This window comes from Hoplias malabaricus, unplaced genomic scaffold (assembly GCF_029633855.1).
Source record: "Hoplias malabaricus isolate fHopMal1 unplaced genomic scaffold, fHopMal1.hap1 scaffold_27, whole genome shotgun sequence".
NCBI lineage: Eukaryota > Metazoa > Chordata > Actinopteri > Characiformes > Erythrinidae > Hoplias > Hoplias malabaricus.
Window position 1 is genome coordinate 1,020,189 of NW_027101186.1, and position 12,500 is coordinate 1,032,688.

Here is a 12,500-nt window from a genome sequence, read left to right on the forward strand (position 1 = left end):
CTGTATCGTTATTTTTCGTCACTACCTCCCCGTGTCGGGAATGGGTAATTTGCGCGCCTGCTGCCTTCCTTGGATGTGGTAGCCGTTTCTCAGGCTCCCTCTCCGGAATCGAACCCTGATTCCCCGTTACCCGTGGTCACCATGGTAGGCGCCTATAGTACCATCGAAAGTTGATAGGGCAGACATTCGAATGAGACGTCGCCGCCGCAGAGGGCGCGCGATCGGCCCGAGGTTATCTAGAGTCACCAAAGCGGCCGGGGGGCCCGAGCCCCCCGGATGGGTTTTGGGTCTGATAAATGCACGCATCCCCCGAGAGGTCAGCGCTCGTTTGCATGTATTAGCTCTGGAATTACCACAGTTATCCGAGTAACGTGTGGAGCGATCAAAGGAACCATAACTGATTTAATGAGCCATTCGCAGTTTCACTGTACCGACCGTGTGCACTTAGACCTGCATGGCTTAATCTTTGAGACAAGCATATGTTACTGGCAGGATCAACCAGGTAGCTGCACCGTGGGAAAAGGGGGTGAAACGTCACTCCCCGCCACGTGGGTCGGCCCTACCGAGACCCTTTTCGGGGCCCCGGGTCGGGCGCGGCCGCTCTCGGTGCGTTTGTTCGGAGCAGCACTCCTTTCGGATCTGCTGTCCCGACAGAGGAGAACCAGGAAATGTCGATTCGTGGGGCACGCTGGCAAACAGGAGTGGGGCCACGAGTTCAGATGCAGAGCCCCGGACATCGCTGTGCCTGCGGCCGCCGTTTTCGGACTGTCTCAGCGTAGGGGACTGGCCGCCTAAGTCTCCCAAAGATAGGTACGGGAAGGGTAAACAAAACCCATCCCTGGAAGCTGACCCGCAGCATGGGGTAGGATCCCTCTGCTTCTTTTTATGAAGCCTGGCAGGTGCCTACCCAAGGCGGGTCTGGTTTTCCGGTAGAGCAGCATCTCCACGTCGGTTGTCATCGTTCAGACACCTTCATTTCGTACTGCCCTCTGAAATCCTGACGGCCCCGCACTGGAAACGCCCATGCCCACGTTGTGCTCGGCCCGCCCGAAATAACCTCCTATGCAGAAGGGGTGCGACATGCCTGGGATCCTCTCTGACGTTGACGAGGGTCCAAGATTTCTTAACATGACATTCCTTAGCATAGAAGCGCTTGTACAAGTGTCCTTGTACCGCCCACTGGAGTTCCTGGCAATACGAAGAGGACGGAGATAAAAGGGAGATGACGAGGCACCAATAAGGGAATGTTTGGGTTGATGGAACGAGACATGATCTAATAATGGTGTACGTGACTGGGGTCCTATATATGGCTTGGATTTGTTCAATAAATTCAAGAGATAAGAGAGAATCTTTGACTGTCTGTCTTATTCCTCTCTTCTCCTCAAAGAATTCTTTGAGCGTCGATCTTTCTTCCTGGTGATACTTAATCATTAATTTTAAGTTTGCCATAATAATTAACATTCCCTAATCAGAAGCCCTGGATGAACAGAGAGGTTCGCACTCTGCTCAAAGCCAGAGATGCTGCCTTCAGATCAGGATGCAGGGAAGCATACAGCTTGGTCAGAGCTAACCTGAGGAGAGGAATAGCTATAGCCAAGCACTGCTACAAACGCCGGTCCTGATTCACAAAAAAAACAAAAGCAGATGCACATAAATGGAAAAACCTAATGCGTACAAAAGAAGGGCAAAAAACAAGACTGGTGGTCTGAGATTTCTTACCATGGCATCCCTCAGCATAGAAGCGCTCAGGGTACGAGCGTCCTTTGTACCGCCCACTGGAGTTCCTGGCAATATGAAGAGACTAATAGCTATAGCCAAGCACTGCTACAAATGCCGGATTGAGGAGCACTTTACCTCCTCTGACCCTCGGTGTACGTGGCAGGGAATACACGCCCTGACTGACTATAAACCAACTAGCTTTGTTCCATTTACCAACAGTGCTTCACTCCCTGATAAGCTGAACAACTTTTACGCTCGTTTCGACCAGATGATAATGATATCTTCAATAAACGATCCTCCACCGATGACAACCCACTTGTACTTTTCACTTCGGACGTCAGTCGCATGCTGAGTAGAGTGAATGCACGGAAGGCAGCTGGCCCTGATGGTGTACCTGGCCGTGTGCTGAGTGCTTGTGCTGTGGAACTTGCGGGTGTCTTCGCTCTCAACAGAACTACACACTGCATAACCCACCTCAATAATTTCCAAGTGCTTTAAAAGACTAGTTCTTTCTCACTTGAAATCCTGCCTGCCTGCTACGCTGGACCCACACCAGTTTGCTTATCATTGCAACAGATCCACCGAGGACGCTATCTCAACAGCACTACACACTGCACTAACCCACCTCGCTTGGAAGCATAAGGAAGCATAAAGTAATCTAAATCTCCCTGGTAGGCGGCTGCGTCGACCTTGGACCTCAGAAAATAAAGTGGACCCACACCAGCAGATGACATGGGACACCAAACCGCCACTGACTGTGGAAACTTTACAGGGTAGCTCGAACAATGTGGATTCCGTGCCTCTCCTCTCTTCCTCCAGATTCTGGGACCTTGATTTCTATAGGAAATGGTCCTTGGTCTTCCAGGACCAAGATGGCATCGCGATCACACTGCGAGGCTCAGCGTCTTACCGGTTTTAGTGATGTTATACTTCTGTACTTAGCTATCTCCAGTTTTCTTGCGCAAATAACTCTTGCGAACTACAGTTACGACAGACAGACACTTTTGGAAATTAACATTCACTGCACAAACACCGGATTCAGCATCGGTTGGACTTTAACCAGCTTCAAAACAACACCCCTCCCCCATCTTGGACTTTCCGATCATCTTTCTTTGTTCCTGCTTCCCAAATACACTCCAGTCATGCAGAGGATTAAGCCTTCAACCAGAACTGTAAAGTTCTGGATGGATGGGGCTGACTCCTTCCTTCAGCAACAGTTCCAGCACACCGACTGGAGTGAGTATGCTGCCCGAGCCTGCACAGGCTCACACATCCACTTGGACACCTACACTAACTCTGTCCTGAAATGCATCAACAAGCGCTCAGGGTACAAGCGTCCTCTGTACCGCCCACTGGAGTCCCTGGCAATATGAAGAGACTAATAGCTATAGCCAAGCACTGCTACAAACGACGGATTGAGGAGCACTTTACCTCCTCTGACCCTCGGCGTATGTGGCAGGGAATACACACCCTGACTGACTATAAACCAACTAGCTTTGTTCCATCTACCAACAGTGCTTCACTCCCTGATGAGCTGAACAACTTCTACGCTCGTTTCGACCAGATGATATTGATATCTTCAATAAACGATCCTCCACCGACGACAACCCACTTGTACTTTCCAATTCGGACGTCAGTCACATGCTGAGCAGAGTGAATGCACAGAAGGCAGCTTGCCCTGATGGTGTACCTGGCCGTGTGCTAAGAGCTTGTGCTGTGGAACTTGCGGGTGTCTTCGCTCACATCTTTAATGTTTCGCTTGCCCAGGCAGCTGTACCATCTATCTTTAAGTCAGCCATTATTGTGCCTGTGCCTAAGCATTCTACTGCTTCAGACTTTAATGACTTTCGACCTGTAGCACTCACCCCAATAATTTCCAAGTGCTTTAAAAGACTAGTTCTTTCTCACTTGAAATCCTGCCTGCCTGCTACGCTGGACCCACACCAGTTTGCTTATCGTTGCAACAGATCCACCGAGGACGCTATCTCAACAGCACTACACACTGCACTAACCCACCTCGCTTGGAAGCATAAAGTAATCTAAATCTCCCTGGTAGGCGGCTGCGTTGACCTTGGACCTCAGAAAATACAGTGGACCCACACCAGCAGATGACATGGGACCCCAAACCGCCACTGACTGTGGAAACTTTACAGGGTACCTCGAGCAATGTGGATTCCGTGCCTCTCCTCTCTTCCTCCAGATTCTGGGACCTTGATTTCTATAGGAAATGGTCCTTGGTCTCCCAGGACCAAGATGGCATCGCGATCACACTGCGAGGCTCAGCGTCTTACCAGTTTTAGTGATGTTATACTTCTGTACTTAGCTATCTCCAGTTTTCTTGCGCAAATAACTCTTGCGAACTACAGCTACAAGAGACAGACTCTTTTGGAAATTAACATTCACTGCACAAACACCGGATTCACGCAATCTTTGACTGTCTGTCTTATTCCTCTCTTCTCCTCAAAGAATTCTTTGAGCGTCAATCTTCCTTCCTGGTGATACTTAATCACTAATTTTAAGTTTGCCATAATAATTAACATTCCCTAATCAGAAGCCCTGGATGAACAGAGAGGTTCGCACTCTGCTCAAAGCCAGAGATGCTGCCTTCAGATCAGGACGCCGGGAAGCATACAGCTTGGTCAGAGCTAACCTGAGGAGAGGAATAGCTATAGCCAAGCACTGCTACAAACGCCGGTCCTGATTCACAAAAAAAACAAAAGCAGATGCACATAAATGGAAAAACCTAATGCGTACAAAAGAAGGGCAAAAAACAAGACTGGTGGTCTGAGATTTCTTACCATGGCATCCCTCAGCATAGAAGCGCTCAGGGTACGAGCGTCCTTTGTACCGCCCACTGGAGTTCCTGGCAATATGAAGAGACTAATAGCTATATCCAAGCACTGCTACAAACGCCGGATTGAGGAGCACTTTACCTCCTCTGACCCTCGGCGTATGTGGTAGGGAATACACACCCTGACTGACTATAAACCAACTAGCTTTGTTCCATGTACCAACAGTGCTTCACTCCCTGATGAGCTGAACAACTTTTACACTCGTTTCGACCAGATGATATTGATATCTTCAATAAACGATCCTCCACCGACGACAACCCACTTGTACTTTCCACTTCGGACGTCAGTCGCATGCTGAGCAGAGTGAATGCACGGAAGGCAGCTGGCCCTGATGGTGTACCTGGCCGTGTGCTAAGAGCTTGTGCTGTGGAACTTGCGGGTGTCTTCGCTCTCAACAGCACTACACACTGCACTAACCCACCCCGCTTGGAAGCATAAGGAAGCATAAAGTAATCTAAATCTCCCTGGTAGGCGGCTGCGTTGACCTTGGACCTCAGAAAATACAGTGGACCCACACCAGCAGATGACATGGGACCCCAAACCGCCACTTACTGTGGAAACTTTACAGGGTACCTCGAGCAATGTGGATTCCGTGCCTCTCCTCTCTTCCTCCAGATTCTGGGACCTTGATATCCATAGGAAATGGTCCTTGGTCTCCCAGGACCAAGATGGCGTCACGATCACACTGCGAGGCTCAGCGTCTTACCGGTTTTAGTGATGTTATACTTCTGTACTTAGCTATCTCCAGTTTTCTTGCGCAAATAACTCTTGCGAACTACAGTTACGACAGACAGACACTTTTGGAAATTAACATTCACTGCACAAACACCGGATTCAGCATTGGTTCGACTTTAACCAGCTTCAAAACAACACCCCACCCCCATCTTGGACTTTCCGATCATCTTTCTTTGTTCCTGCTTCCCAAATACACTCCAGTCATGCAGAGGATTAAGCCTTCAACCAGAACTGTAAAGTTCTGGATGGATGGGGCTGACTCCTTCCTTCAGCAACAGTTCCAGCACACCGACTGGAGTGAGTATGCTGCCCGAGCCTCCACAGGCTCACACATCCACTTGGACACCTACACTAACTCTGTCCTGAAACACATCAACAACTGTGTGGACTGACTTTGACTGTCTGTCTTATTCCTCTCTTCTCCTCAAAGAATTCTTTGAGCATCGATCTTTCTTCCTGGTGATACTTAATCATTAAATTTAAGTTTGCCATAACAATTAACATTCCCTATTCAAATGCCCTGGATAAACAGAGAGGTTCGCACATTGCTCAAAGCCAGAGATGCTGCCTTCAGATCAGGACGCCGGGAAGCATACAGCTTGGCCAGAGCTAACCTGAGGAGAGGAATAGCTATAGCCAAGCACTGCTACAAACGCCGGTCCTGATTTACAGAAAAAAGAAAAGCAGATGCACATAAATGGAGAAACCTAATGCATACAAAAGAAGGGCAAAAAACAAGACTGGTGGTCCGAGATTTCTTGGCATGGCATCCCTCAGCATAGAAGCGCTCAGGGTACAAGCGTCCTTTGTACCGCCCACTGGAGTTCCTGGCAATATGAAGAGACTAACAGCTATAGCCAAGCACTGCTACAAACTCTGGATTGAGGAGCACTTTACCTCCTCTGACCCTCGGCGTATGTGGCAGGGAATACACACCCTGACTGACACTGACACACCCATCTCAGTTACCTCCATCGTGTATATTTGTAATATTGTACTATAGTGAGAAAGGTTTATTCTATTTTATTTCACTCAGCATGTAGCCAGATAGGCTATTTACTTTGGTGCAGTTTATTATATAAAGTTTATGCACTTTATTAACAAGTTTTCCAGTGTCTGCAGTCATCTTTCTCTAAAACTCACACAAAGACATTATTTGAACTATAATTCCAAAACACCTCAAGTCTGCCTCCTTTGTACTAATTTTGGATTGTTTTCTCACTGATGATTTGTCAAAATAGCTAAAGTTCAGATTTTAAGTAAATTTGCCTTTTGAAAAACTGCCTCCTTTGTACTAATGTAGGATTGTTTTCACAGTGCAAAAAGTGGCATATTGATTAGTCAAAATAGCTCTGATATGTTGTAACCTTATTTTAAGTAGTTTTTGTCTTTTGAAAAACTGCCAATAGGTAAAGATATTTTTACATAAATTTATACAAAAAACAACCCTCAGCTACTTGTAAAAAGGACATTTTTACTTAAACATTTAAAAACCCAAGTAAAAGAATATTATCAGGACATTTTTTCTTGTTTTAAGTCAAAATATCTCACCCCATTGGCAAAGTGTTTTTCTTGACAAGTAAATATGACTCAAATTAAACTTAAATACTATTTTTGAGCAATTTTTACTTAACTGAATTTTTTATTTATATTTCTCAAGGTTTTTGTAGGTTTCACATCAAATAATACTGCATTAGATCAACAAATATAAACTAAAAAGCTTAAATAATTCTTTATTGTGTGTATTCTAAATAAACAAGTATTATTTCATTATATTTTTGAAAGATTATAATAATAATTATCAGCAGCTGAGAAAACTGCCAAAGTACCAAAATATTTTTTATTTGTTGAGACTGTTGCCCTAAACTAAACTCCTGAAAGTCTGTGCCTGCTGTGACTCTCAGAGCTTTGTCAGTCAACACAGTTCACACTATCACCCATCCCCCCGTTTTAGCACCTAGTAGTGGCTTAATGTACATAACAAAATGTGGCCTAATGGGTTGCAAATTACCCCAGCACTGCCATTTGGCAGCCTCTGGTAGAAAAAGGGGGTATATGAAAATCCTGATAGTTCTAGTGTTGACATTCTGACTGGTGTTCGCTCAGAAGCTTTTAAATTTTTCGCTTCCACCTTAAGTAATGCAGCAGTAACATTAGCTAACTTGAAAATTTGAAAGTAAGGCGTTCGGACAAGAGTTTCAGAAGGGCAGGCTGGCTCACTGTGGTTACGTGTTTGTCGGTTTACTGGCATTATACATATATCAAAGATAGTTGGAAACTTTGTGAAAGGACGTTTGTGTTGCCTTATCAAAGTAGCCAACACTTTAAAAATGTTAATGTCTATGGATGTTGGGCATGTTAAAAGTATTAAAAACATTACAAAACACTTCAACGAATGATAAATATATACGCCATCCCAATCCCAATATATTTGCCTGTAATGGAATATATTGGAATCGGGACGTTCCGGGAGCCACCTGGTGGATTGATGCAGAATTGCGGGTAAAAGGCCCAAACTTTGAGGATTTTTAGCTCTCACCACGTGTGCCCAGGACCCGACCCCGGGCTCTGCAAAGTAAATCGTCTAGGGGGCGCCGCGCGCTAGGCCGATAAGGTCCACCAAGCGGCGTATCATATATGTGGATTGGGATGGTGTGGTACTACGAAGAGGTAAGCAACTGCTATTTTGTCCACTAAATGGCTTTTCGGAACTAAGACCCCACCACCACCTGTTAGGTCTAAATGGAATTGTGGACCCATTTGTGGCCACATACTTATATATGTTAAGATAGGATAAATCTCCTTCAAAATTATATTGAACAAAAAAATCTGAATTAAAAAAGGGCTTTTTTCAGCAGTAAATTCAGTGGTGGTTGAAGTGAGGGGTATATATATCTATGTTTGTGTGCGCTTTTAAACGTATTTATGTTTATATAAATATTATGTTTGTATAATGTTTATACAAAATCTCATAAACATTGTTCAGAACATTAAACACTGGAATTGTTTCCGTTATTTGGTAAGTTAAGGCTTTATGTTGTTTCAGCAATAACGCCATACACCAGTTGGTGGCAGTAAAGCATCATGATTCACGAAATACACAAACTTAACGTGTTAACACGTTCATAACGCGTCAATACCTTAACGTGTTAACACGAAATTATACGCTACGTGTCAACACGGAGAATCCAACACGTTTAGAGCATAATTTAAAACAAATGAAAAAAAAACAGAGGAATTCAAGTTTATAAAGTGTATTGGACTAAAAACAATAAGCTTGTAGCCTACTTAGTGTATACTCAAATACCTACATGCAAAATTGAGCCATGCTTTGGTACTGCGTTCTTATAATGTTTTTTGTGAATTGACTACACTCGGCTCAGAGTCACAGTCAGAAAACAGCGTTGGCCCACAGCAGGCTCAGTGTCACTTTTCTGAGTGTTCTTCGTCAGTAGTCATGGGGGTCCAGGTGTAAGGAATGTCGTTGGTCTCTAAGCGTATTGGATTTGACCATGTTTTTTATGAGATTTTGTATTAACATTATACATATATAAATACGTTTAAAAGCACACACACACACACACACACACACACATATATATATATATATATATATATATATATATATATATATATATATATATAAACCCCTCACTTCAACCACCACTGAACTGCTGAAAAAGCCCTTTTTTAATTCAGAATTTTTTGTTCAATTTCATTTTGAAGGAGATTTATCCTCTCTTAATTTATATATAGAAGTAGATACACATAATTAAATAAAACATGAGTAACTTAATGTATCGTTAAACATACAATACGTTTACAGAAAGAGGAGGATCTGGAAAGTTAATTTCACCATGGGTTTGTATTGACACTGTATTGTTTAGCAGTATGCTATTAAAAGAATGCACATAATTTATCAATGTCAAATCTCAGTATGTGTCACACACATAGTGTGAGAGAATAGTGATGTTTGTTTGATATACAATTATGAAAAGCTTTAGAGCATGTTATGAATGAAGTTATATAATAATATGCATGTTTACAAATTTTAAGGTACTAAACACCAGAGGTTTTTTATTGTGAAAAATTAACTTCCAGTTGCTATGGGGATCAGCTTACTAATATTGCTGTCTTCACACTGCTCACGTAGGGCTCAACGTAGCCATAGGTCAGTGCTTCGCTCACTATGTTATGAATAATTCAGATGAAACGTAGGGACTACGTTCACAAAGGATTTATGTTTCGTGTCAGCTACAGTGTGTGATGTAAATCCAATCATGAATATGTAAGTAGGCCCGTATGGATTAGTTAAATGCTGTTTTAACTACAGTAACTGAAAAATATCACTGGTGAACGAGACAAAATACATATTCAATTATAACTGATATCACAACAAAAATATAGAATTAGAAACAGTACATAAAAACCCAAACAAAGTGTAGTGTAGCGAAACTGGTGGACTCTCTCTTTGTCTGTGTGTAGATGGATATAATCTCGGTGTGGGGACTAAAACTTGTTTACAGACTCACATTTTTAGTTATACAAATACACGCATTTTTGTGTGTGTACGATTGTTTACATGTGTAAGGAAGAGACGTTATAAAAAATAACTAAATACTCTATAAAGGACTTAAATCCAGGATAATAAGTCTGAATTAATGAAGACACGGCCCCTGTGCATAACTCGTGCGGGAGTTTAAATATCATTTGATTAGAATACAACACTTTTCATGTGTTTAATGAATATATTTTTTGTTAAATATTGGTTTTAATCATAACATAAATGTGTCGCTTTGTCAGTTAGCAAAGTTACATCAGCCAGTAATGTTAAGCTACAGCCCGGTCTCACACCTACTCGTGATATAGTAATCTGCAATTCGTGACATATCGCATATTTTCAGCATGAATTGCAGTCTCCTATATATGTGACTATATCACAAGTAGGTGTGAGACCAGGTTGTAAGCTATCACTACCTCGGGATGTAAAGGTCTTCCATGTGTCTTAGCAAATTACAAATAATTAAAATAAATGTTTTACAGTTACTGAAAGACATCTACGAAGAAATGTACTGCTTAAATATAATATATAACACTTGTGTCAAATATATTGCAATTGGGATGGTTAAAGTAAAGACTTATACATTTTGGGAAAACATTTTATATAGTTAAAAAAAATACATGTTTCCATACAGCCCAAGTCCCTCTGATCCTTTTTCTGTAATTAGAAGTGTAAAATTCTACTGTCAAAAACCCATATATGTTTTTGACTGGAATATATTGGAAGTTGGATTATCAGATCTTGGCTTAGGAGTGAAATATCTTCAAAGTAAGACCAGTTTCGTCTAAGTCTGAGTGTCATCAACTCAGGGTGTGAGTTTGGAGATGATTGGAGGACATAAATTTTTTCACTTAAAAACAACTCATAGGGGGACCCCTTTTAGTTTTTTTGAGTGAAAATATTTATTCTCTCCAATCTTCTCCAAACTCACACGCTGAGTAAGATAGACCCAGACAAAGATAGACCCGTTTGTAAAAACCTCTTATGTTGTTCTGAAGCTGAGATCTGATAATCCTACTTCCAATATATTCAAGTCAAAAAAAAAAATATGGATTTTGGACAGTAGAATTTTACAACTCCAAAGACAGATATGAGATCAGGGAGTCATGGGATATATGGCTAAATGTATTTTTAGACATTACAATTATGTTTTCCTAAAACGTGCTCTGATGACAATATGTAGTGATGGGACACCATCCCACTTTGAACATATTTGACACAATATATATGGTAATTGAACAAGCATCCCACTTACAATATATTTGAAGCCATAAGGATGTATGGTAATTGGACAACCATCTCATTTCCAATATATTTGACACCATCAGGATATAGGGGAATTGGACAACTATCCCACTTACAATATATTTGACACCATCAGGATGTATGGGAATTGGACAACCATCCCACTTCCAATATATTTGACACCATCAGAATATATTGCAATTGGACAACCATCCCACTTCCAATATATTAGACACCATCAGGATAACCATCCCACTTCCAATATATTTGACACCATCAGAATATATTGCAATTGGACAACCATCCCACTTCCAATATATTAGACACCATCAGGACAACCATCCCACTTCCAATATATTTGACACCATCAGAATATATTGCAATTGGACAACCATCCCTCTTCCAATATATTTGACACCATCAGGATGTATGGGAATTGGACAACCATCCCACTTCCAATATATTTGACACCATCAGAATATATTGCAATTGGACAACCATCCCACTTCCAATATATTAGACACCATCAGGACAACCATCCCACTTCCAATATATTTGACACCATCAGAATATATTGCAATTGGACAACCATCCCTCTTCCAATATATTTGACACCATCAGAATATATTGCAATTGGACAACCATCCCACTTCCAATATATTAGACACCATCAGGACAACCATCCCACTTCCAATATATTTGACACCATCAGAATATATTGCCATTGGACAACCATCCCTCTTCCAATGTATTTGACACCATCAGAATATATTACAATTGGACAACCATCCCACTTCCAATATATTTGACACCATCAGAATATATTGCAATTGGACAACCATCCCACTTCCAATATATTTGACAGCAATTGGACAACCATCCCACTTCCAATATATTCGGAGGCCGGAAATACCCCATCCCAAACCCAATATAATATACATGTGTTGGGACATTCCATGTGCCACCTGGTGGACTGATGAAAAATTGCGGATAAAAGGCCCAAACTTTGATTATTCATATCTCTTTCCACGTGAGGAGTAGAGACTCAGCGAGGGCGCGGAACTTCGTGGCGTGTTCCCCTGAGCGCACTGGACCCGCTCTCGGGCTCGGCAAAAATCATTTAACGGGCGCCGCGCGCTAGCGCTCTGGTCCCGTCCGATGGCAATATACCATATGTGGATTGGGATGTTGAGTGGCTTTCTTAAGTTAAGGCTTTATGTTGTTTCAGCAATAACGCCATACACCAGTTGGTGGCAGTAAAGCATCATGATTCACGAAATACACAAACTTAACGTGTTAACGCGAAATTATACCCTACGTGTCAACACGGAGAATCCAACACGTTTAGAGCATAATTTAAAACAAATGAAAAAAAAAAAAAAACAGAG

At 42.3% G+C, this 12,500-nt stretch overlaps 1 non-coding gene across 1 annotated transcript in view; it reads right to left on the bottom strand.

The window, feature by feature from the left end:
- LOC136685268 (18S ribosomal RNA) overlaps nt 1-505 on the bottom strand; it is a 1,839-nt gene extending 1,334 nt beyond the window's left edge. Inside the window, exon 1 of the ribosomal RNA XR_010800050.1 lies at nt 1-505. This exon is cut by the window's left edge and continues 1,334 nt beyond it. This is a non-coding gene — a ribosomal RNA (18S ribosomal RNA).
- Between the last annotated feature and the right edge of the window lie 11,995 nt (nt 506-12,500).